General features: G+C 38.3%; 1 protein-coding gene across 1 annotated transcript in view; it reads right to left on the reverse strand.

Moving 5' to 3' along the window:
* CASQ2 (calsequestrin 2) overlaps window positions 1-22345 on the reverse strand; it is a 105278-nt gene that overhangs the window by 70008 nt on the left and 12925 nt on the right. The gene's annotated exons all lie outside the window — the stretch shown is intronic.

A 22345-nucleotide genomic window follows, 5' to 3' on the forward strand; every position in this document is an offset into this window, starting at 1 on the left:
CTAAATCTATAATCCTAGAGGAAATTAATCTTCCTTCTTTCCTTGGAGGTGAGGGAGGGCTGGGGTGCAGAATGCTTTGACCATCGGAAATACCCACTCTATCAGATATTTATATCTGATCTAGATCTAGATCAGATAACTCTCTGCTTAACTGTTTTTAATTTGTAATAGGGAGAAGATTTCATTGTGGTGGGACTGGGGAGATGGGGTTAAAACTGGGAAAAATTGATTTTTTAAAAATCAATGCAATTTTTTTCTTTTCTTTTCCTTTCCTTTTCTCTTCCTTTCTCTTCTTTTTTAAAAAAAAAACCCTTACCTTCCATTTTAAAAATTCATACTGTGTATTATTCTAAGGCAGAAGAGAAGTAAGGGCTAGGCAATGGGAGTTGAATGACTTGCTCAAGATCACATAGCTGGGAAGTACCTGAGGTCAAATTTGAAACCAGGATCTCTTGTCACTAGGCTTGGTTCTCTATCCACTGAACCACCTAGCTGCCTCCTACAACTTTTTTCAAAATGTACACATGGATATGAAGGCAAATGGACTAATGGCAGAAAAAAAGGTGGCTAATACATAGATCTCAGTGGTGAAGGTATAGTCAGTCACTGGACAATTGTGTTTAGTCCAGTGCCTGGAACATAGTAGGCTCTTAGTCAATGCTGATTAATGGATAATGTTTGGACTCATTTTGGGCAATGATACATGAATACTAACACATGCTTTTAGATCTTTTGGCATCACTTCATTGTAGGACTGCTTGATTCATCAGTGTGGTGAGATGAAAAGCTAGTTCTTGATTTGGATTTGGAGGACATGAGAAGGAAGAGTTAAGATAACAAAAGTTATATTAATGCTCATGGTTGACTCTTTTAGTTTCCTTTTAAAATATGGGGCATCCTGTCCTACTTATGCCCTTAAATGGTAGCTTGCTTTTTGCCTATGAAATTTAATCCTATTTTTGACTGGTCACATCTTTGATTAATCAATCACTTTGATTTATATTCTTACTTTCTCTGTTGACCACCCTTTCCAGCTAAAGTCATCACAAATTTAATGAAAAAGTATTTTCTGCATTATCTAAGTCATTAATAAATACATCACACAACACCAGGCTCAGGCATGACTCCTATAGGTCATGAAGACTGGGCTTTTTAAGTTTTAAAGCCCTATAAAAATGAGGTATAATTAATTATGATTATTGTCTCTCATCAGGCTTCCTTGATCTTATGACTTGTATCTAATTCTTTATGACTCCATTTGAGGGATTCTTATCAGAGATACTGGCATGGTTTGCCATTTCCTTCTCCCATTCATTTTATAGATGAGGAAACTGAGCCTAACAGCGTTAAGTGACTTGCCCAGAGTCATACAGCTAGTACATGTGTGAGGTCATGTTTGGACTCGGGAAGATGAGTTTTCCTATCCCTAGCCCAGGCACTCTATCCACTGCATTCTTAAAGTATGAGCCTCCAATCGATTATGTATATAGTCAGCAGTAACATGAGGGGACAGATAAAAACCAAGGCAAACACAGCTTTTTTCATGCTCTGGACACATCGATGTACCAGAACCCTTTTGATTATTTTCCCACGTTCATGTGTCAGACTCTTCTTTCATCCCATTTGTATCTTAGCATTTCCCCATTTTCCTTAGACAACCAAGTATTCTCCTTTGTCATGGATAGAGCAATATGACCACCAGATCAGAGACTAGCAGTTCTAGCTAAGATCCAGCCCAGTCTTGGTATTTGCTGAGATTTCAAAATTTTTCTTCCACGTCATGCTCTGTCTAGACTTACTGCCTTCCCACTCTAGTCATTGCTCACTGCAGAGAGAGCAGCTCCTTCCCTCCAGTCCTGTTGCCAAACTAAAAAGTCAAGGCAAATTGAACCATGAGGACAGAAAGGCAACAAGCACTGCCAACAGTATGGCAGAGAGCACCAGCCTCTCCCCACTGCAAGGGCTGTCAGCAACTTAAAAACCAACCAAACAAACCATGAGTTGTGGCCAACTTTTCTTTGCAGATGCTTCAGTCTTATCTCTTATCTGCACATCATTGTTGTTATGGAGATGGTTGTCTCTGAAGAAGGGCGAGAGAGAGTGAGCCAGGTGAGAACTCTCTGTCATGCCAAATAGATCAGAAAGGATCTCCAAACATGGATGATATACAAACTCACTGTTTTACCCCATGCCCATGGAAAACCAATCACTAACTTCTCTTCGGGACAGATAAAAACAGTCTGACTCCTGACTTTTTTCAGACTTTTCTCCTATCTTTCCCCTTTGTATATATTTTTTTAAACCCTTACCTTCCATCTGAGAATTAATGCTAAATACTGGTTCTAAGGCAGAAGAAAATGGGTTGGGTAATGGTTTAATGAGGATTAAGTGACTTGCCAAGAGTTGCACAACCAGGAAACATCTGAGGCTAGATTTGAACCCAGGACTTCCAGTCTCTAGGCTTGTCTCTCTATTTAGTGAGCCACCAGTTGCCCCCACTTCAAGTATTCTTCATGAATGCTTCTTGGCCAACCAAACTGAGTTTGACATTCCATCACTTCAAATGCTTCTATTCAAGCTGAGCCCCAAGCCTAGAATGCCCTGTCTTTTCTTTCCCTTTTTTAGAATTCCCAACTTCCTTTAAGACTAAGCTTGGCTACTTCCTGCATGAAGAAGCCTTAAGATCATCTCATCTGAAGGCACTGAGGACATACATATAGTCTGGAAAAAAGAAGGGTTTCCTCCAAACATGAGGAACTCTTCAAACATCTGAAAAAGTCACCAGTTGGAAAAGAGAATGGCCTCAGAGGGAATAATTAGGAGCACTGAGTCAATGTTCAAAGACACCAATTTAGGTTTGACATTAGGACAGACCTACTAACTGTTCCGAAGGGGGATAGGTTTCTTTGAGAAGAACTGGGATCTTTCTCCTGGTAAATCTTTAAGCGGCTCACTTGTTGAATGGATTGTATAAAGCATTATTTTTCATGCAGGAATTAGACTAAGTCACTGCTTCTTAACCTGGGAGCCTTGAACCTGTTTGTAAAATATATATTTTGCTAATACATATAAATTGGTTTCCCTTGCAATCTTATGTCCTTTATTTGATGCATTTAAAAACATTATTCTGAGGAGGGATCAATAGGTTTGACAAAGGTGTCCATGGCAGAAAAAGAGTTAAGCACCCCAGACTCAATGGCATTTTTGATGCCTTACGTTACCTTAAAAAAAAAGATTTTCATGTTTGTATTGTTTTTAAAGTTCTTCAAAGGCTAGACTTCTAGAGTCTATGAGTTAGGAATTGTGTGTTTGTTTTCTCACAAGGCCATCCAGCTCTGCTATTTTGGGGTAATATCATACAACTCACTAGCAAAGAATTGTATTCTACCTAAAATCGAATCCAGCTGACTATGTAGCTTTTTGTAATTGGGCAGGAAAAAAGGAGGGAGAAAATTTAGAAGGACATACCCTTCTAAGCTCTGACCATGACAACAGATCTCAGGAAGGAGTTCTCTATCACCAATGGGACACAGATTGAGGAAGGAGATTTTTAGTGTGAATAGTACAGGATATACTTGATTCAAAACTGTAGTCCTCAATGATTCATGTGGACTATAATGAAGAGATAGCTTTCTGTTTATCAATGGGGAAAGGCATTTTTGACTCAATACCAATTCCTTCCCTGGAAAAGGGATTCCACCTTTGACTCTGAGAGCTAGCAAAGCTTACAGCACAGCTAGGATGTTGCTTCTTGCTTTCAAGATGAGATAAAGACTACCATTGAATGGTAACAAGAAGGAGCATGGCTAGTAGGTGATGATGGATAGTGCTTTAAGGAACAAATGTTCTGGAGGTATTTCTTTGAATTTTGCTTTTCCTCCCTTTGGTCAAATAGAGAGCAGAGCTCTCTTCCTATGCTCTTCTCTACTAGGAGATAGATTATTAGGGATAAAAAGGACTCCCCATCTTCTCTGTGGGCAGAGGTGGCTAGAAGGTGATTGAGGAGTGACTTGTGATCTTTTTCTTGACATTTTCACTTTATCTGTTAGTTGATGGGAGGTTTCTGTAGTCTCTTGTCAAGAGAAGCACAAAGGACCCATAAGAGGTAATCTGTTATCAACTTTCTTAAAAACATGATTGAGAGCAGTCCTGTAACCCTGGACAAGTCACTTAACCACCATTGCTTAGTCCTTGTTGCTCTTCTGCCTTGGAACCAATACAGAATATTGATTCTAAGACAAAAGGTGAGAGTTTTAAAAAAATGATTGAGCTTACCCAAAAGAACAGATCCTAAGTGCCCAAGAGGGATACAATCAATGAGGAGGGAGAGAGAATTTCTGAGTTGGTAGGACTAAAATAAAGGAAGGTACCAGTTGAGGTGGGTCTTGAGAGTTGGGTAAAAAAAAAAGAAAAAAAATCATTATAACTCTAGTCTAACAACAATCATCATAATAAGAAACCACATTAATAGATAACATAGTGATAACTTTTAATAAATATTATTATTGATGTTCATATTTGTATGGCACTCCAAGTCAAATTATGACAAGAAATCCCATTCCAATAAAGATTTTGATATCAAAAAATTCCAGAAGGAATCATTATAATACTAGCCTAATAAACAATTATAATAAGAAACCACAATAATAAATAAAATAATGATAAGTAGTAATAAATATCATTGTTGCTTTTTATATTTATATGACAGTGCAAGTCAAATTATGACAAGAAATCCCATTACAATAAAGATTTTGAAAGAAAAAGATTACTGAACCCCCATGGGGATCCTGTTCATTTCAGAGACATTTACTCCAACTGATGCCTTCTCAAAGAATATGGATAGTCAGTCCTTTTAGAACTGACTGGATTGTAGTAGGACTTATCATGTAGTATATCCATCAGGGAATTCAATGGCAAAAAAGAAAGAAGCTGGACCATGGGTCTGCCTTCTTTCAAGGGGATGGACCTCTTTCATTTTTTATCAGTGCTCTGCTCCCCCACAGAGCCCAACACTTTTGCTTTTCATTCATTGAATCTTGTAAAACTGAAGGGTCCATGACATGATTGATTAGCTCAAACATGTGACTGGTTTTATAGCTGTATTTGCATTGCAAAGATCTGGGAAAACAATTTCAGGCATGGGCTGGGGGTGGGGTGGAGAGAGAAGGAATCCTTGTAGGAAGGACTAGAAATATGTTCAGAAAAGAAGTAGCTAGAAAATTCACAAATATTTAGCCTACAAAATGTCTATTCTATATTCATAGTAACACCTTTTTAAAGGAGTGAAATACTGGAAACAAAGTAGTTTTCCATAGATCAGTGAAAGGCTAATACGTGAAAATAATGGAGTGAGAAATAAATAAACTATTAGAAAGGAATATGAAAAATTCAGAGAAACATAGGAAGACATAAATGAACTCATGAAAGGCAACAGAATGATCTTATAAGATTATAATAAACAGAATGATAGTCTAGAACAATGTAAAACAATGCAGAAAAGCCCCACAACCCAATAGCTTTGATACATCAATCTAATAAGCAAGAAATTTGACCCTGAAGAATTGAGAAAATGTATCTCCTTTTGTTTTTTTGCCCCTTTTGTTTTTCCCCCAAAGTGAGTGGTACAGGAGTAGAATATTGTTTGATTTGTTTAAAATGTTGACTGATTTTACAACTGTCTCCCTTCCCCTCTTTTATTTTTTGATACAAAGGATGGCTCATAAGAATGAGCTTCCAACAGATTTATTCATATTTCATCTAAAGATGGAAGGATTTTCAGAGATCATCTACTTCAACTCATTCATTTTATTGCTGAGACCCATAGGAGATTCAAAGTCTTCCAAGATCACATAAGAAGTAAGCATCTGAGGTGAGGTGGGATTTGAACCCAGGGCCTTTGGTTCCAGAGCTAATGCCATTTCCATTGAAGAGAAGAAAAATGAGGCTCAAAACTCAAGCCCAGGGTCAACCAGCTAGGAAGTGTCTGAGGTCAGATTTAAACCCAGGACCTCCCCCTCTCTCAACTCACTGATCCACCTAGCTTCCCCCTGTAATAGGAATTAAAAAAAAAAAAACCCTTACCTTCCATCTTAGAATCAATACTGTGTATTGGTTCTAAGGCAGAAGAGTGGTAGGGGTTGGGCAATGAGGGTCAAGTGACTTGCCCAGGGTCACACAGCTGGGAAGTATCTGAGGTCAGATTTGAACCCAGGATCTTCTGTCTCTGGTCCTGGCTCTCAATCCACTGAGCCATCCAGCTGCCCCCTGTATAGAAATTTAAAAGTATTTTGGAGTATAACTCGGGCAAAAGTTTAGAATAAGCATCAAGAGAAAAAGCATTTGAAGGACTGTTGGTTCCTAATTATAGCCCTGGAGTTTATATATAAAGAACTGGGAGCCTCTCCTCTAGAACACAAAGGCCGGTTGCAGCACATGACAAGCTGGTGGCAGCAGAGAACAGTAGAAATGACACTGAAGCCTTGCAGACAGCAGAAAAAAAAAAAGCCACACTGCTACTGGCAGGCAAATCAACAGATGACAGTAAAGAGTGATCAGCACGGGCAAAATGGACCTTAGAGAGTGGAGATGCCCAGCAGATGGCAGCAGAGAGCAAGTGGAAGAAACAAAGGCATGAGTTTCCCTAGTGGTCTGTGTACTCGGAGCCCATCTGTTCTCTGTGCACATAACTAACTGGGCATGTTCCCTGGCTAAATGTGTTCCCTATATGTGTGCTCCTCTGTTGGTATTCTATGGTGATATGTTTGTCTTTTCATTTCCAAAAGGGCCAATGGCATCATGGCTGATGACTCGACTCCTGTGAATTGGAGTTGTGAGGCAGAATTACACAAAGTCATCAGCTTCTCTTTCAGAACCATCAAATTCAATGGCAAGACAAAAGTCAGGGCAACTGGTGATGACCCAGTATGCAATGGAAGACCTTGATATTTGACCAACCTCTGAGTGCTCCATAGTACCTAGTACTTCACGGTCCTTTGATTTTTTTTTAATCTGGAAATTTTTATTTAATTAATTAATTTAGAATATTTTTCCAAGGTTACATGAATCATATTCTTTCCCTTCCCTCCCCCGAACCCCCTCCTGTAGCCAATGCACAATTCTACTGGGTTTTACATGTGTCATTGATATTTCCATATTATTGATATTTGTACTAGGGTGATTCCCCATCGACCCATGTGATGAAGCAGTTGTTTTTCTTCTGTTTTTCCGCTCCCTCAGTTCTTCCTCTAGGTGGAAAGTGTTCTTCCTCATAAGTCCCTCAGAATTGTCCTGGATCATTGCATTGCTGCTAGTGGAGAAGTCCATCATGTTTGATTGTACCACAGTGTATCAGTCTCTGTGTACAATGTTCTCCTGGTTCTGCTCCTTTTACTCTGCATCACTTCCTGGAGGTCGTTCCAGTTCCCATCGAATTTCTCCAGTTTATCATTCCTTTGAGCACAATAGTATTCCACCATTCATGGTCCTTTGAAACAAAGTGTTATCTACCCATTTCAATGAGGGAAGTCTTCACATGCTTGGTGAAGACCTCTTTCCTAACTCACTGACAGGTTGGAAACCTGTTGGTTACCCTCAATCTGGTTTAGCCTGTCTACCAAAACAGTTTTACCAGGTTGTGGCCACTGCATATGCTGTGGCTTCTTGGAGCCACAGGTGAGATTTGGGTCAAAGATGGATGAGCAACCCTGAAAAGGCATTGGTAATCCTTACACCAGAGTGCTAGTCCTCTATGAATACCCTATACACCGCTGTGGTGATATATGTTCCTTATAAATGCCCCCTCTCCCATTGGTGATATGATAATCCATGTGAGTATGTACCTCTGTGTATTTGGAGGAAAATCTTTTCACCTATTTTTATTTATTTATTATTTATTTTATTATATATTATATTTTTATATTATATATAAATATTTATACATAAATATATTTATATGTTTAATATTATATATTATATATTTTATTTATTAAGTTTCATTAAATATCTTTTGTGATGAACTAATATGTCCTTTGGTCACTTTAATAAAAGAAAATACATTGATGGGGGCTCACAAACTACACTTTTGAGTGAATGTTGACCTACAAAGTGCTATGGATCTAGGAAAAGTTTTGTTGTTGTTTGGGGAAGGTGGTTTGGGGTTTATGTTAGGAAGATCCTGGGTGCTATAGCTATGGAATAAAAGAGAATGTGATATATGAATAAAAGAGGTGCAAAGTATTATGAGAGATTAGAGGTAGACATGTCTAATAGGAATTAGAAGGAAGAAGATATTTGGGTAATTCTTATGACAGAGAGTCAATAAACGTTTGTAGGATTTAATTGAATGCTTCTCTATGACACTATGAGTTATAAAAGACCAAATATACGTATCCTCAGACCAAAACCTCTCTAGGCATTCTCAAAGTTTTCAAGGAATACCTCATATGTAGTCCTTTTCTGTTCCAAATTTTACCACTTGGGTCGCTTCTTTACTCAGAAGCTACAATTTCAAACTCCAACAGTCCTGTTCTCTGAAGTGAGTGTCATCGAACAGGACCTCCACTCTCTCCACCCCCCCCCACTGAAATGTCACATGCCATTTCCCCAGCTATACATAGCCCAAAGTCTAATTTGAGGGTGGTTAAAAGTGATGGAAGATTACTGAAGATAAATGTCAGTTCATTTGAACTTGCTTTGCTCTCATTTCTGAGGATCATGGGCAATTGTTGCATTGTTTGACAAGTTGCCAAGCACCATGAGAGACTGAAGGGTTGAAGCAATCGCTTGGCTCGTGGCTTACATGGGAAAGAAGGGCAGGAACCCAGCCAGGATATTTTTAATGGTTAGAGTAAGGAACATTGCATTTGAGTAAAAGATCAGCATGCTCTTCCCCACTGTTTTCCACTTTTCATTTTGAAGTTGCTAGGATTCCTATAGGAACCCCTCAGCCTTCCTTTACCTGAATATTGACTTTGTTCTCCCTTCCACACCCACAACTCCCTGTGGACAAGGGGGCCCAGCAGCCTCTCCCCTTCTCAAAAGTGGAATCTTGGCCATACGAGACAGTAATTTTCCTCCCTATCTATGCCCTCACTGAGTCCAACATGACCATGATAAGTTGCTGCCAAAGGGCATGGCAGGGAGGACTAATGTGGTGCAGCTGTCCATGAGAAATCAATGAGTCCTTTCAAAGACTGGACTTTGGTAGAGGGGTTAGAGGTAAGAGGGAGCAGATTACTATACATGCTGTTCTCAGTCCTGGGATGGATGTGCTTAATATGCTATTCTTTATTGCCAAATAAGGGAGTGGACACATGGCTCCATGTCCCCAACACAGCAGAAAGCTGGATCTAGAGTCAGAAATATCTGAGTTCAAATCTTGCCTCAAATATTTCCTAGTTGTGTGACCTTGGGCAAATCCCTTAACCTCTCTGTCTGTTTATCGGTTAAATGGGGAATAATAACAGCAGCTACCTCATAGAGTTGTTGTGAGGAACAAATGAAAAAACACACATAGTCTAGTAAATTTTAAAGCACTGCATATATGCTACCTATAGTTATTATCATCTAACTTATTTTACATCTTCCTTTAAAATTCTTGAGTTAGGCAACTACAACTAACATGTCATCTTACAATCCTTATATTCTTTGACTACTTGTAACTTAATTTCTTTCACACTATTCTAATCCAATCCAACAAATATTTATTAAGTGCCTACTATATACTAGGCATTGTGCTAAAAACTGGGGATAGGATTAATCAAGATAGTCTTTGCCATCAAGTAGATTATAATCTAACTAATGAGGGAGGAAGGCAGCTGGGTGGCTCAGTAGATTTAAGAGCCAGGACTAGAGATGGGAGGTCCTAGGTTCAAATCTGGCCTCAGAAATTTCCTAGCTATGTGACCCTGGGCAAGTCACTTAACCCCCATTGCCTAACCCTTACCACTCTTCTGCCTTAGAACTAATACATGGTATTGATAAAAAAAAAATCTAACTAATGGAAAAATAATACACACAGGGAAGCAAAAATGTGGTGATGAGGACAGGACAAGAGGGAATATCATATATGTGGCATCTTGTTCCCAGAGACCAAACTAGTCAGGGCAGTAGATGCAAAATGGTGATTTAAGTACAGTTTCTATCCTCTATAAAGGAAGGCATCAGGAGGAATTTGATATTCCACCTTCTAGCCCTACAATTAGAAAGGAAAGAAGATTGAAAGAGGTGGAGTCAATCCAGACTTAAGATGGTGATAAATTGAGAAATTTAGAAAGTTTATCCTAGGAGGGACATCTTATTCTGTAGAGTTGAAACCAGGCAGGGAGACAGATGCAAAGTGCCAAAAATATACTATAAACAGGCACTAAAAGATCACAAACATTAAACGTGAAAAATTTTCAATTCTTATTCCCCCTGAACTATCTGCAATATTAGGTACAATTAATTCCTCTCTCCATCTTGAAACACCTTCCTTAAACCTGATGGTCTGACACCAACTCCTTATCCTGCTCTCTGACTTCTCTGTTTCTTCTTTAAGTATGGGTGGGACCTAAAGGTTCAGATCTCTACCTTCTCATCTTCTTAATGCTCTTCTTTTTGAAAATTCATTCATTTTCATTCCTTTAACCATAGCCTCTATATAGATAACTTCCAAATCTATATATCTTTCCCTAAACTCTTTGGCAGGTGCAGAATCAAACTATTTTATGTGCTGTATATTGCTACAATCACCTCAAACTCAACTTTTTGACAATAATAATTCACATTTATAGATCCCTTTAAGATTTGTAAGACTATGTGTGTGATTATTATTTATATATATATGTATGTATGTATGTATCTATCTATCTATCTATCTATCTATCTATTTATATCAATCTATTTCTCTACCTGTCTATTTCTCTATATCTGTCTATCAATCTATCTCTATTAATCTGTCTATTTCTCTATCTATTTCTCTAATCTATCTATCTATCTATCTGTCTGTCTATCTATCTATCTATCTATCTATCTATCTATCTATCCAAATCTCAGTTGAACTTCGCAACAACCCTATGAGGTAGGTTTTGTCATTATCTCCATTTTATTGTCCAGTTGTCCAGTTGTATCTGAATCTTCGTGACCCCTTTGGATTTTTTTTGACAAAGACATTGAATGGCTTGCCTTTTCCTTCTCTAGTAACTTTCTAGGGTCACATAGCTCCTAAACGCTGAGGACAGATTTGAACTCAGGTTCATTTGACTCCAGGGTAAATGTTTTACCCACTATGCCAAGTAGTGGCTACTTTTGGTCATGTAGCCTGATAAGCTTACAGTTATTTTGATCCTTTGCATCTGTTCCTTACTTTCTAATTACATGAACAGAATTTTTTATGTTTAAGGCTTGTTCCTTTTCTTCCTAGACTGCTGCAATAACCTCCTAAGCATTATCAGTGCTACAAGAACCATGGTGCTGGAGAAGTGTTGAGAAAATTCATCTCCCACTGTTTTCTGTCTAGGTTGAAGTGTTACAGGGGTAGAATATTGCATAGACTTTCTGACTTGACTGATGTCTTAGTTTTGCTGACCTGATTTATTTATTTGGCTTTTTTTAAACACTCTTTGTTATGAGAAATAGCTGAATGGACAAAGAAGGTGGAGGAATCAATTCAGAAATGCAGAAGACTTAAAAGTAAAAGATGAGAATAAAAATTAAAGAAAAATAAAACACCTAAAACCTAACTCATTACCTTTCTACCTAAACTGGTTCTTCTTCCTAATTTTTCTAATCATGTCAAAGGTACGACCATTCTCTAATCATAATAATTCATATTTGTATAGCACAGAAATCTTTTTTGTTCTCCGTCTACAAATCTACTACTTTCCCCACCACCTTATATTGCTACTTGTCATCAGTCATTTGTCTCTCATCAAGGAAAAGGAAGTGGGGTGGACAAGTAGTGAGAATGAGAGACAACAGATATAGTCTGAGTGCCACATTTGTAGTTTTGAGATGTTCAAAGAACCTGGAGAAGGCCACTTGCAACGTGTTGACAAGATCTTTTATGGAGAATTTAGAGAAGTATGGGGAGGAAAATCACACAGGCAACTGATTAATCACTCAGGTAATGAGGGGCTGGACTAGGAAGCAGATCTAGGTCTCCTGACTCTAAACCTATTGCTCTTTCTCCTATATGACATTTCTTCTAGTCATGCAACCTTAAACACTTGGAGTCTTCTTTAATCCTTCCTTGCCTCCTCCAATTCAAATTAGTTACCAAGTCCTATTGATTCTTCCCAGTTGTTTTGCTTCCTTCAGTTCCTTCTTTTCCATCACCCTGCCAGTAGCATATTTAGACCTTGATGAGTCATGCCTTGCTTATTAAAATAATTTTCTAACAAGCCTTATTGCCTTCATCCTCTCTCATTTCCAAATTGTCCAACTGGCCACCTTGGATTAATTGTGTCAAAATGCCATATTCATCCTATTACACCAAAAATTCTCCAGTAAACCCAAACTACTGCCATTTTAAGATCTCTTATGAGACAGTCAATATCATCCATTCCAAACTTTGACCTCTCCCTCTTTTGAACTTTTGTTCTTGGGTTTACTCCATTCAGAATGCCCACCACCCCACTCCCACCTTTCTGAATTCTATTAATCAAGCCATACTCATTGTGATTTCTCCTTCACTTAATCTCCTTCAAGTAAAAGGAGGAGACAAGATGGTGGGTTAAAAGCAACACAGCTAAACTCTCTCACCAATCCCCTCTAAATAACTTTAAAATAATGCTTCATTTCAAATTTTGGAGTGGTAGAGCCAACAAAAGGTCAGGGTGAGACATTTTTCCAGCTTAAGAAAACTTAGGAGGTCAGAAGGAGAAGTTTATGGAGGCAGGTCCAGAGGGCACACACCATAACATAAACAATAGGCCTTGGAGGTGGCTACAATAGCAATCACAGCAATAATTTTGGGAGTTCTCAGCCCAGAAATGGCAAGGATATCAGACAATTGGTCAGAAAAATATTTCAAGGGACCCTTTGCTGACACTGGTTGCAGTTGGTGCTGAATTGGCAACTCTATTGCCCATATGTAGTTTTGTGTTACCGTTCCAGGATGGAAAGGAACATTTATCAGTTAGAAGTGAGCAAGGACTCTAGTCACAGTTTCAAGGTAGAGAGTAGTGTTAGCATTCATGGTGACAGTAGAGCAGGGGACTTGGTCACAGTTCCAAGGTCAAGAAGTGTACCTATGCCTGCAGCTGCAGGGGAGCAAGGGCCCTTTCTGAATAAAGAACAGAGTACAGACCAGAAGAGTAGTAACTACACCTCTCCCTGGATCATACTACCTTGGAAGCACTAAACACTTGCAGTTCCCTAAAATTAGCTCTGAAAATAATAGCAAAAGAAAATCTTAAAACTTGGGACAAGCCTCCCCCCACCAAGAGAGCAGACTACAACTTAAACATAAAGTTTTAAGTAAAGAAAGAGACTGGGGAAAATGATTGAACAATTTAAAAAGAATTTGACAATAAAAAGCTTCTATGATGGCAGAGGAAAACAAGATGCAAACTCAGAAAACAATAAAACATGAAAATCACTACAAGCAAAACTTAAAAGAAAAAATACTAATTGGACCCAAGGTCAACAAGAATTCTTGGAAGAATTAAAGAGATAAGAGTGATAGAGGAAAAACTGGGAAAAGAAGTGAAAGTGGGCAAGAACATTATGAAAAAAGAATTAACACCTTGGTAAAAGAGACATAAAAAATATCAAAGAAAATATCTGTTTAAAAAACAGAATTGGCCTAATGGTAAAAGGGGTACAACAATCCCCTGAAAAAAAAGCTCTTAAAAACTATGATTGGTCAAATGGGAAAAAAGGCAAAAAAAAAGCTCACTTAAAAATACTTCCTTAAAAATTACATTTGGACGAGTGGAAAATAATGATTTCATAAGTCATAAAGAAATAATCAAAATGATAGAAGAAAATGAGAAATATCCCATTAGAAAAGCAACTCACCTGGAAAATATATCAAAGAGATATAATTTAAGAATTATTGGACTACCTGAAAGACATTTTTTAAAAAGAGCCTAGATATATTTCAAGAATTTATACAGGAAAGCTGCCCTGATATCTTAGATTCAGAGGATAAAGTAGAAACTAAAAGAATTCATCGGTTGCTTCCTGAAAGAGATAACAAAATTAAAAATCCCAGGAATATTATAGCCAATTTCCAGAGCATCCAGGTCAAGGGGGAAATATTGTAAGCAACTAGAAAGAAACAATTAAAATATTGTGGAGTCAAAGTAAGTCACACAAGATTCAGTGCTCCCACATTAAAAGAGTGGAGGGCTTGCAATGTGACATACCAGAAAGCAAAAGAGCTAGGATTTCAAACAAGAATAATCTATAAAATAAAACTGGATATAATTTTTCAGGGGGGATAATGGATATTTTATTAAATAGTGGACTTTCAAGAATTCCTGAAAAGACCAGAGTTTAATAGAAAACCTGACATTTAAGCAAGATTCGAGAGAAACATGAAAAATTAGTCATAAAGAATTCAATGAAGTTAAATTATTTGTATTCATATTTAGGAAGATAATACATGTCATTCCTAAAAAACTTTGTCACTTTTATAGTAATTAGAAGGAGTCTACATTGACAGGAATGGGTATGAGTCTATTATGTTGTAACAATCTCCAAAAAATAAGGGAGTAAGAAAGAATAAGAAAGAGGTAATCACTGGGAGAAAGGGAAGGGAGAGGCAGTTGCTGGGAAGAGTGAGCTGACAAAGAAGCTGTTGGTTGAGCTCTTAAAATTCTTGTTGAGGAGGAAGTTTAAACTGGGACAGATACTAATTGAGATAATAATAATACCTATATTATGAGGTTCTAGTAACTATTATTCATTATGGTAGCTCAACATAGTGAATATATTTCTGAACCTTAAGTCAGGAAGGTTTGGGTTCAGGTTTGGGCTCAACTCTCATTGAAGACATTGCCTAGATATTTCACCTTGGACCAATTAATTAGTCAGTTTTCCTCATCTATAAAATGGGATAACATTATATTTAGTACCCTACCAGAAAACCTCCATTGAGATCTTCATTAGTACCCACTATTTCTCAAGTAACCCCATTCTACCCTTGCAGAGCTCCAATTGTTTTTACTGGCCTTAAGTCTAAATCTGTCTCTTTGTATCTCTCCTCCCCTCCCTATTTCTCTTATTCTTCTCTATTTCTACCCATTTCTGTCTTTTGGGGGAAAAACAGAACAAGATTAATCTCTTTTCCATATATAAGCCCTTTCATATACTTGAAGACATCTTTCATAGCCCCTTGAGTCTTCATTACATCAATCATATCCATTTGAGACTGCTTTTCTTTAAATTACACATCCCTAATTCGTTCAGTCAATCCTTATATGGTATAAACTCAATGCTAATCAACATTTTTAATGCTTTACTCCATCAGTGTCTTTCCTCAAATATGATGTTCAGGACTGACGGTAGTACTGCACTTGTCTGACCAGGGCACAATAGAGGAAGACTACTGCCTTCTTTTTTTTTCTGAAAACTAGACCTCTCAGTTTGGATTGAAAGAAAATTAGCTTTTTTCTTCCCTGTTATATCATGTTATTGACATATTGAAAATTAATGCCTCTAGTTATGTTTTAGATGACCTGATAGCTAATCTTTCCTTCCCAATCTTGTACTTGAGAAGCAGATTTTTTAAACTCAAATATAAGACTTTATCACTATTAAATTTCATCTCAGTCTATTCAGCCCAATAATGATTACTTCACAGGTTTGTTAGGAAGACGCAGTGAGGAGCTATATAATGTGATAAAGGATGAAAGGTTTGCAAAAATTGTTGCAAAAACTGAGAGATGCAAACTTCAGAGAATGATTGACAGGAGCATGTGAGTAAGGGTCACATGGGAGCCTGAGCCTTAAGATCTGGGAAAATTCTATGCCCAACAGTTGCTTCATCTCATAGTCCTCTCTCCTGGAAGGACCAAGGCTTGAAGAAGATTTTTCTCCTGAGACCAGCAGAAGAAAGAGGTTTTTGGATCTGGCTGCTGGCAGCATCAGTAAGAAGATCTCTGGACCTGCTTGGATATCAACCAACTGAAGATCCTGGCCCATTTGATTAGACTCCTGTTGTGAGACTTGGATATTGGAAAGTTAATGCCTAGCTTAATTAGATAGTTTAGTTAATTTATAGATATTAGCTTTTAAGATAAATATAGGTATAGTTTAATCCTAAAACCTTGTTCCTTCCTACCCTTCCCAACTAATACATTTGAATTTATTTAAATGTTCCCTCTTGTTCTTTCCTCACCCAAAATCCCATCATAACAATACTCATATATATGTGTATATACCCATATACACACTTAAGGTTATAAGTATATATTTAAAAATTAATATCCAATATTCCAAGTATTATATTTAATAATATTTATTTATAATACCTTGAAGCAAAAACGGAAGATAAAAGACTAGAGAAACAGAGAGTTCACTCAGCCTTGCACGTGAAAAAAGAGAGAGTGATATGGAGGAGTCACCCAAACTTATATACAAATGTTAACACACAACATGGTAGAGAAGAAAAAGGGATGCTGGGAGATGAAAAAGAATTCTGGGAGATGGAGTTCAAATGTACAAGACTTTTTTCTAATTATACATTAGTCAAGAAATAGGCTGGAAAATGAACAAAAACATTTTGACCATAAAAGCTACTATAGAGGCAGGGAAGATCAAAACACAAACTCATATATCTATATCTATACTGATGATACTGATGATAAAATGGTTGTTGGAAAGGCTGATCTGTGATCTCTAGAGTCACCTACAAAGAAATAAGTCTAGGCCAAAAGGATCCGCCACATATCTCAACCACTTTGAGATTAATGACTCTCAGAGGGGAAGAAAAGACACCTCAGGACACACTGATTCTGGGCTAGACCTCTTTGAGGCATAGATCTAAATGCTAGGTAGTTGGGAATGTGGGCTAGACAACCTTTTAAACTGATCCAGTTTCTATGCTTAGATTGAAGATAACCGAGGATGATTCCCATGCTCAGTAAGTCAGCTATTCTATCCTTGGTTTTATATTTTCTCTTCTAGTATGATAAATACTGATAAAGAAACTTTTAAAGAAATATAATGCATAAACCAAGGCAAAGAAATGACAGGGTGCAGGTGAGGAGAACAGTCTGTGCACAATCATTCACATCATGCTTTAAGGTTAACAGTGCATCTTTTACAAGAAATCTATGAGATGGTTTGGATAAGTATTGCTATCTCCATTTTTCATCAGAGCAGAGTGAGCCTCACAGAGATTGTCTTCTTCAAGGTCATTAGATTATGAGAGAAGATGTCAGGATTCAAACTGAGGTCTTTGGTACTCCAAGTCCACTTTTCATTCTTAGATACTGGCAGAAAAAAACTGGAGATTAGGGTGAGAAGAGGTGAAAGTTGAAAATTTCAGGATCCCAAGTCAGGTGAGGACTGTTATCAACTGAAAAGGGTCAGAAGAGTTGGTAAGGTAGTCATTAGAGACTAAGTCAGGTGGAGTTGTGTTCAAGAACTGGTCCTCTCTCTGTCCAGGATCGCATCTTTGTACACCTCCTGTTTTATGACTGATTACAGGACTCCTTCCAGTAACTGGTAGCTTTTATTACTTCTGATTGGAAGAATGGATTGTATACTAATGCTGTCATATTAAAACTGTAGATCCAGAGAGCATTTTATACTTTTCAATGAAATTGTGCTTGCATGATCTCATCTGATCCTCGTGATATCCCTTTCTAGTGAGTGTTTGGCATTCACCTTTCCTTAAATGCTCCAACATTCCCTTTAGCCCTTTGCCACTCCCCCTCCCTTCACCCCCAGCAAAGTGGTATGTGGTGTGTTTGTCTCCACTGATATTTTTGGGTTCTCTTAAGAGGAGAGTGCTGACTGAGTTACGTGTGTGAAGCAGTGATGGGTGGGTCAAAGAGTACCTGTTGGCTCATGTGTCCCTGAACACAGAACAGAACAGATGGACAAGAGAGAGACCCAGCTGAGAGAGGGAGTCCAAGCAACAGCAGGAAGTTTCTGGCAGGGAGTCTGTCCAGCCTGGCTAGCTTATTAATGACTTTGGCTGGACCAGCACAGCTTCTCAGGCAAAATGGAGATTTGGCAATTCCCCTCTTAATTTGGCCATGTAGAGACAGCCTGATTGAATGATTTAGCACCCTCTCTCTTGCCAAATCTAGCCTATAGGTTAGCTAGGCATATGAAGAGTCAGTTCAACATATTGGTCCATGTAGATGTTTTGATAGCATATGTTGTACTGAATGGGTTGTGAGATTGACAGGAATCTTTTTAAAAGTCCAAGTTATAGTGAGGACACAATGGCCCATCTCTTTAATACTAGTATCCTCTCAGTGATGCTATCTGGAATGATGATGATGATGATGATGAAGATGATGATGATAAAATGATAATAATGATAATGATGATGATAGTATTTATCCAACACTGTAAGGTTTATAAATACATTATATATACTATCTCATTTGATCCTTATAATAATCTTCAGATGTAGGGGTTATTATCCCTATTTTACAGATGAGAAAATTGAAGCAGATGTTAAGCGATTGCCCAGGGACACACAGTTGGTAAGTGTCTGAGGCAAGGTTTGAAACTCAGATTTCTTTCACTAAAAGTCTAGGACATTATCCATTATACAAACAAAGATGGAAGGGGATGAAAGGACAATATAGAGTGGGAAACCTTTTTTTGTGGTTCTGTGTTCTAGAGCCTAGGAGAAATTCTTGTGCCTAGGCGAAATTCAGTTGGGGAAGGGTAGAGTGGGTAGTGGGCAGCTGCAATACAAAGGACAGTCTGGCTATGGCAGCAACTATGCTGGAAGAGAAAAGAGATTGTTATCCAGAGAATCAAGTCAATGTCCCACATTGGGAAGTGATAAGGAAGGGAACAATAATTTATTAAGCCTATCCTATGTCACACAGACACACACACTAAACAATCATTATTCTAAACAATTTATGAATATTATCTCATTTGATCCCTTAGGTGTTATTGCCATAACAATTATACAGTTGAAGAAATTGAGGCAGATAGAGATTAAGGGACTTTCCTAGGGTCACACATCTGGGAAGTATCTGAAGCTGTATTTAAAATCAGATCTTTTGGACTCTTGGGCCAGCATATTGTCTTCTGAGTTGCCTAGCTACCCTTGAGTTTGGGGGAAAGGTGGAGGCAAGGGACATCATAATGATGAGGCCCTGAGAGTAGCAGCTCAAAGTGATCACAAGCCAACAGAAGACTGCAAGAAGAGGAATAGATATGGTAATCTTTGTTGAGAACAAGTGTGCCCTTGGAACAAAAATCATGATATATGAATTGTATCTAGATGACTTGGTGCAGTGATGGCAAACCTTTTAGAGATAAGAGTTCCATGCCCTGTGCCCACCCTATCCCCTAGAGTGCCATGCCAGCCCCACTCAGCAGAGACCAAGTACCATGCCCTGCCCCGCCTTACCCCAGACAGAGGAGGGGGAAAAGCACTCCCATTGGGCTGCTGGGCAGAGGAGTGGGTGATAAGAAATATGTGTGGAGAGGGGGAGGAGAGTAGCCTCAGTGCTCCATTCCCCTCCAGCTCAGTTGCCCTCCAGCTATGTGCCATGCTGTGAGTTATGCTCCCCTCAAACAGAGCTCCTCTCCAACCCCAGTCCAGGAATTATCTTTACCACAGACTCAAAAGACTGTTATCTGTGCCACACCCTCATGCAACATATGAACTGCTCTGTGCCCCCACCCACCCACCCACCCAGTCCCTTACCCCAGATAGGGGAAGGAGGAAGCTCTCTAGTTGGGCTGTTGGGCAGAGGGGCAGGTGAAGTGAGGAATGTCCTCAGATGCATGGGGGGTGGGGGGAACAGCTCTGCTCCAAGTCTCTCTGGCTTTCTAGTAATGAACTCTGGTGGGCAACTGGTCACAGAAAGGGCTCTGTGTGCTCTTTTTGGCATGTGTATCATAGTTTGCCATCACTTAATGAATAGAACTCTAGGCTAGGAGTCAGGAGGACCTGAGATCAAATCCATCCTCAGATATTAGTTGCATGACCTTGGACAAGTGACTTACTTACCCCTGTTTGCCTTAATCCACTGGAGAAGGAATGGCAAACCACTCCAGTATCTTTGCTCAGAAAACTCCAAAGACAATATTGATGTGCTGTGGTCCATGGGACCAGAAAGAATCAGATATGATTGAATAACTGAACAACAGCAACAATGAGGAATGTAAGTAGTCTATAGCATATAAGAAGTAACATAAGAAGGATATTTTCAAGGACAGATATGACCATAAAAGAAAATGGGCTGTTTAGTAAGGGGAGACATGTTATAAGTGCAACAGATGGGCATTAAATACAAAATATTAAAAGGTCCAGAGGAAAGTCCCAATGTGTTGAATAAATCTCCATTAGGAGAATAATTTAACAACATGAACAAAAAAGTATAGAGTATATAAAAGTTGTTTTTAGAACAAATGAAAGACATGCATATATTAGTAATATTAATAGTCAACCTAATAGTTATTCAGAAAAGCCTTACCCTACCCAAATGAACTTTAAAAGCTGTTGATATTAGCTGTTCATTTTAATTTCTTTTTTTATAAAGTTAGAAGCAGAAAGGACCTTGAAAATCTCCCAGTCCACTCCCCTCTCCTCCTTCCTTCCATCCCTCCTTTCTTCTCTTCTTTCCTTTTTTCTCTCTCCTCCCCTCCCTCCTTCCTTCTTTCTTTCATTCCTTTTCATCTTCCTTCCTTCCTTTCTTCTTTCTTTCCTTCTTTCCTTCCTTCCTTCCTTCTTTATTAGCCTACTTGTTTATCTATTTATTTATCCATTTATTTATTTGTTCTACTGTTGTTTTTTTCAAGAAATATCATGATAAAATCTTTTCCCTAAAATTTCCATTTCATTTTCATTTATTTCATTTTCATATTCATTTATTTCTAAATCTAAGATTTTCCCTAAATCTGTACTTCTGATTTCATGAATTCAGGGAATTTCCAGAATGGAAACTCCCTTCACTGATGTAGACTGGTAACTCTCCTATAATTCATAGTCTCAGAATATTACTTAAGGTTCTGGGAAGTTAAGTGAGGTCACAGTGTCCTTAATAATTTGTGGAGGTGACCCCAGGTTCTTGTGAGCTATATCAGAGAAGCAAAATTTCTGGCAGATCCCACCAAACAAAAACAGCTAGGGGTACCATAGTGCCTGGAATCATGAAGAGATGAATTCAAACCCTACCTCAGACAATAAGTAGATGTGTGACTCTGGGCAAGTCACTTAACCTCTCCATTTGCCTCAGTTTCCTCATCTGTAAAATGGGGATAATAATACCTAAGGCTGCTGTATAGATTAATGAGATATTATTTTTGAAGTGCTCTGAAAAATTTAAAATTCTATTATAAAGGTTGGCTATTGTTATTAAACTAGAAATGCTTCTAGTGCAGCTTAGGGACAAACTATACCTGTCATCTAAAGAATAAACCAGTTGTGGAGATGTATGTCATCTGAAGGTTTCCCATTAGATAATGAATTTTTTTAGCCATTACAGCTCTTGAAAGCCATCTTCCAATGTGCCATCTGTATCAAAAGGGAGGAAATCACCCATCTTTGATGAGGGATAATTTCTTTATATGATCTCCCCATTTTCTGAAACTAATATCCCATATACTTTTCCATTTGCTAAATTAATTCTGGTTCTAATAATAATTTTCTAGCTTCTCCCCTTCTCAGTCAAGCAACAGTTTGGATCATTTCAAGGTCCATGACAAACTCAAACACACACACACAGACATACACACACATACATAGTTTAGTGACAACCCAGCTGGACAGAGAGATACAAATGAAGTGTGAGTAACTCCTTCTGAAAGCTCATTGGCAGGCTGCGGGGATGAGGTCACTTGGCCAATCTAAAATAAGCCTGACCTCATCTGGTTTTAAAGAGGGGAGCAGGTGCAAGTTTGGTGAATACCATTTTTGGAGAGTGGACAATTTGGAAATACCTGAAATCCCATTTGTGCTGCTCTACTCTGCTCTCATTGTTCAGCCTGGGAATTCCTTTGAATCCAGAAGCTTCCCTTTGTTTTTCTCTCTCAAGGTTTAGGAATGCAACTGTTCTCTTTTTGTTAGAGAAAAGAACTGAAAACTAAGAGGGTGCCCATCACTTGGGGAATGGCTGCTGAACAAATTAGGTATGAATGTAATGAAGTACTATTGGACCATAGGAAATGAGGACAAGGATGGTTTCAGAGAAACTTGGGAAGAAATGTA

Source organism: Monodelphis domestica, chromosome 2 (assembly GCF_027887165.1).
Source record: "Monodelphis domestica isolate mMonDom1 chromosome 2, mMonDom1.pri, whole genome shotgun sequence".
In the NCBI taxonomy this organism is placed as follows: Eukaryota; Metazoa; Chordata; class Mammalia; order Didelphimorphia; family Didelphidae; genus Monodelphis; species Monodelphis domestica.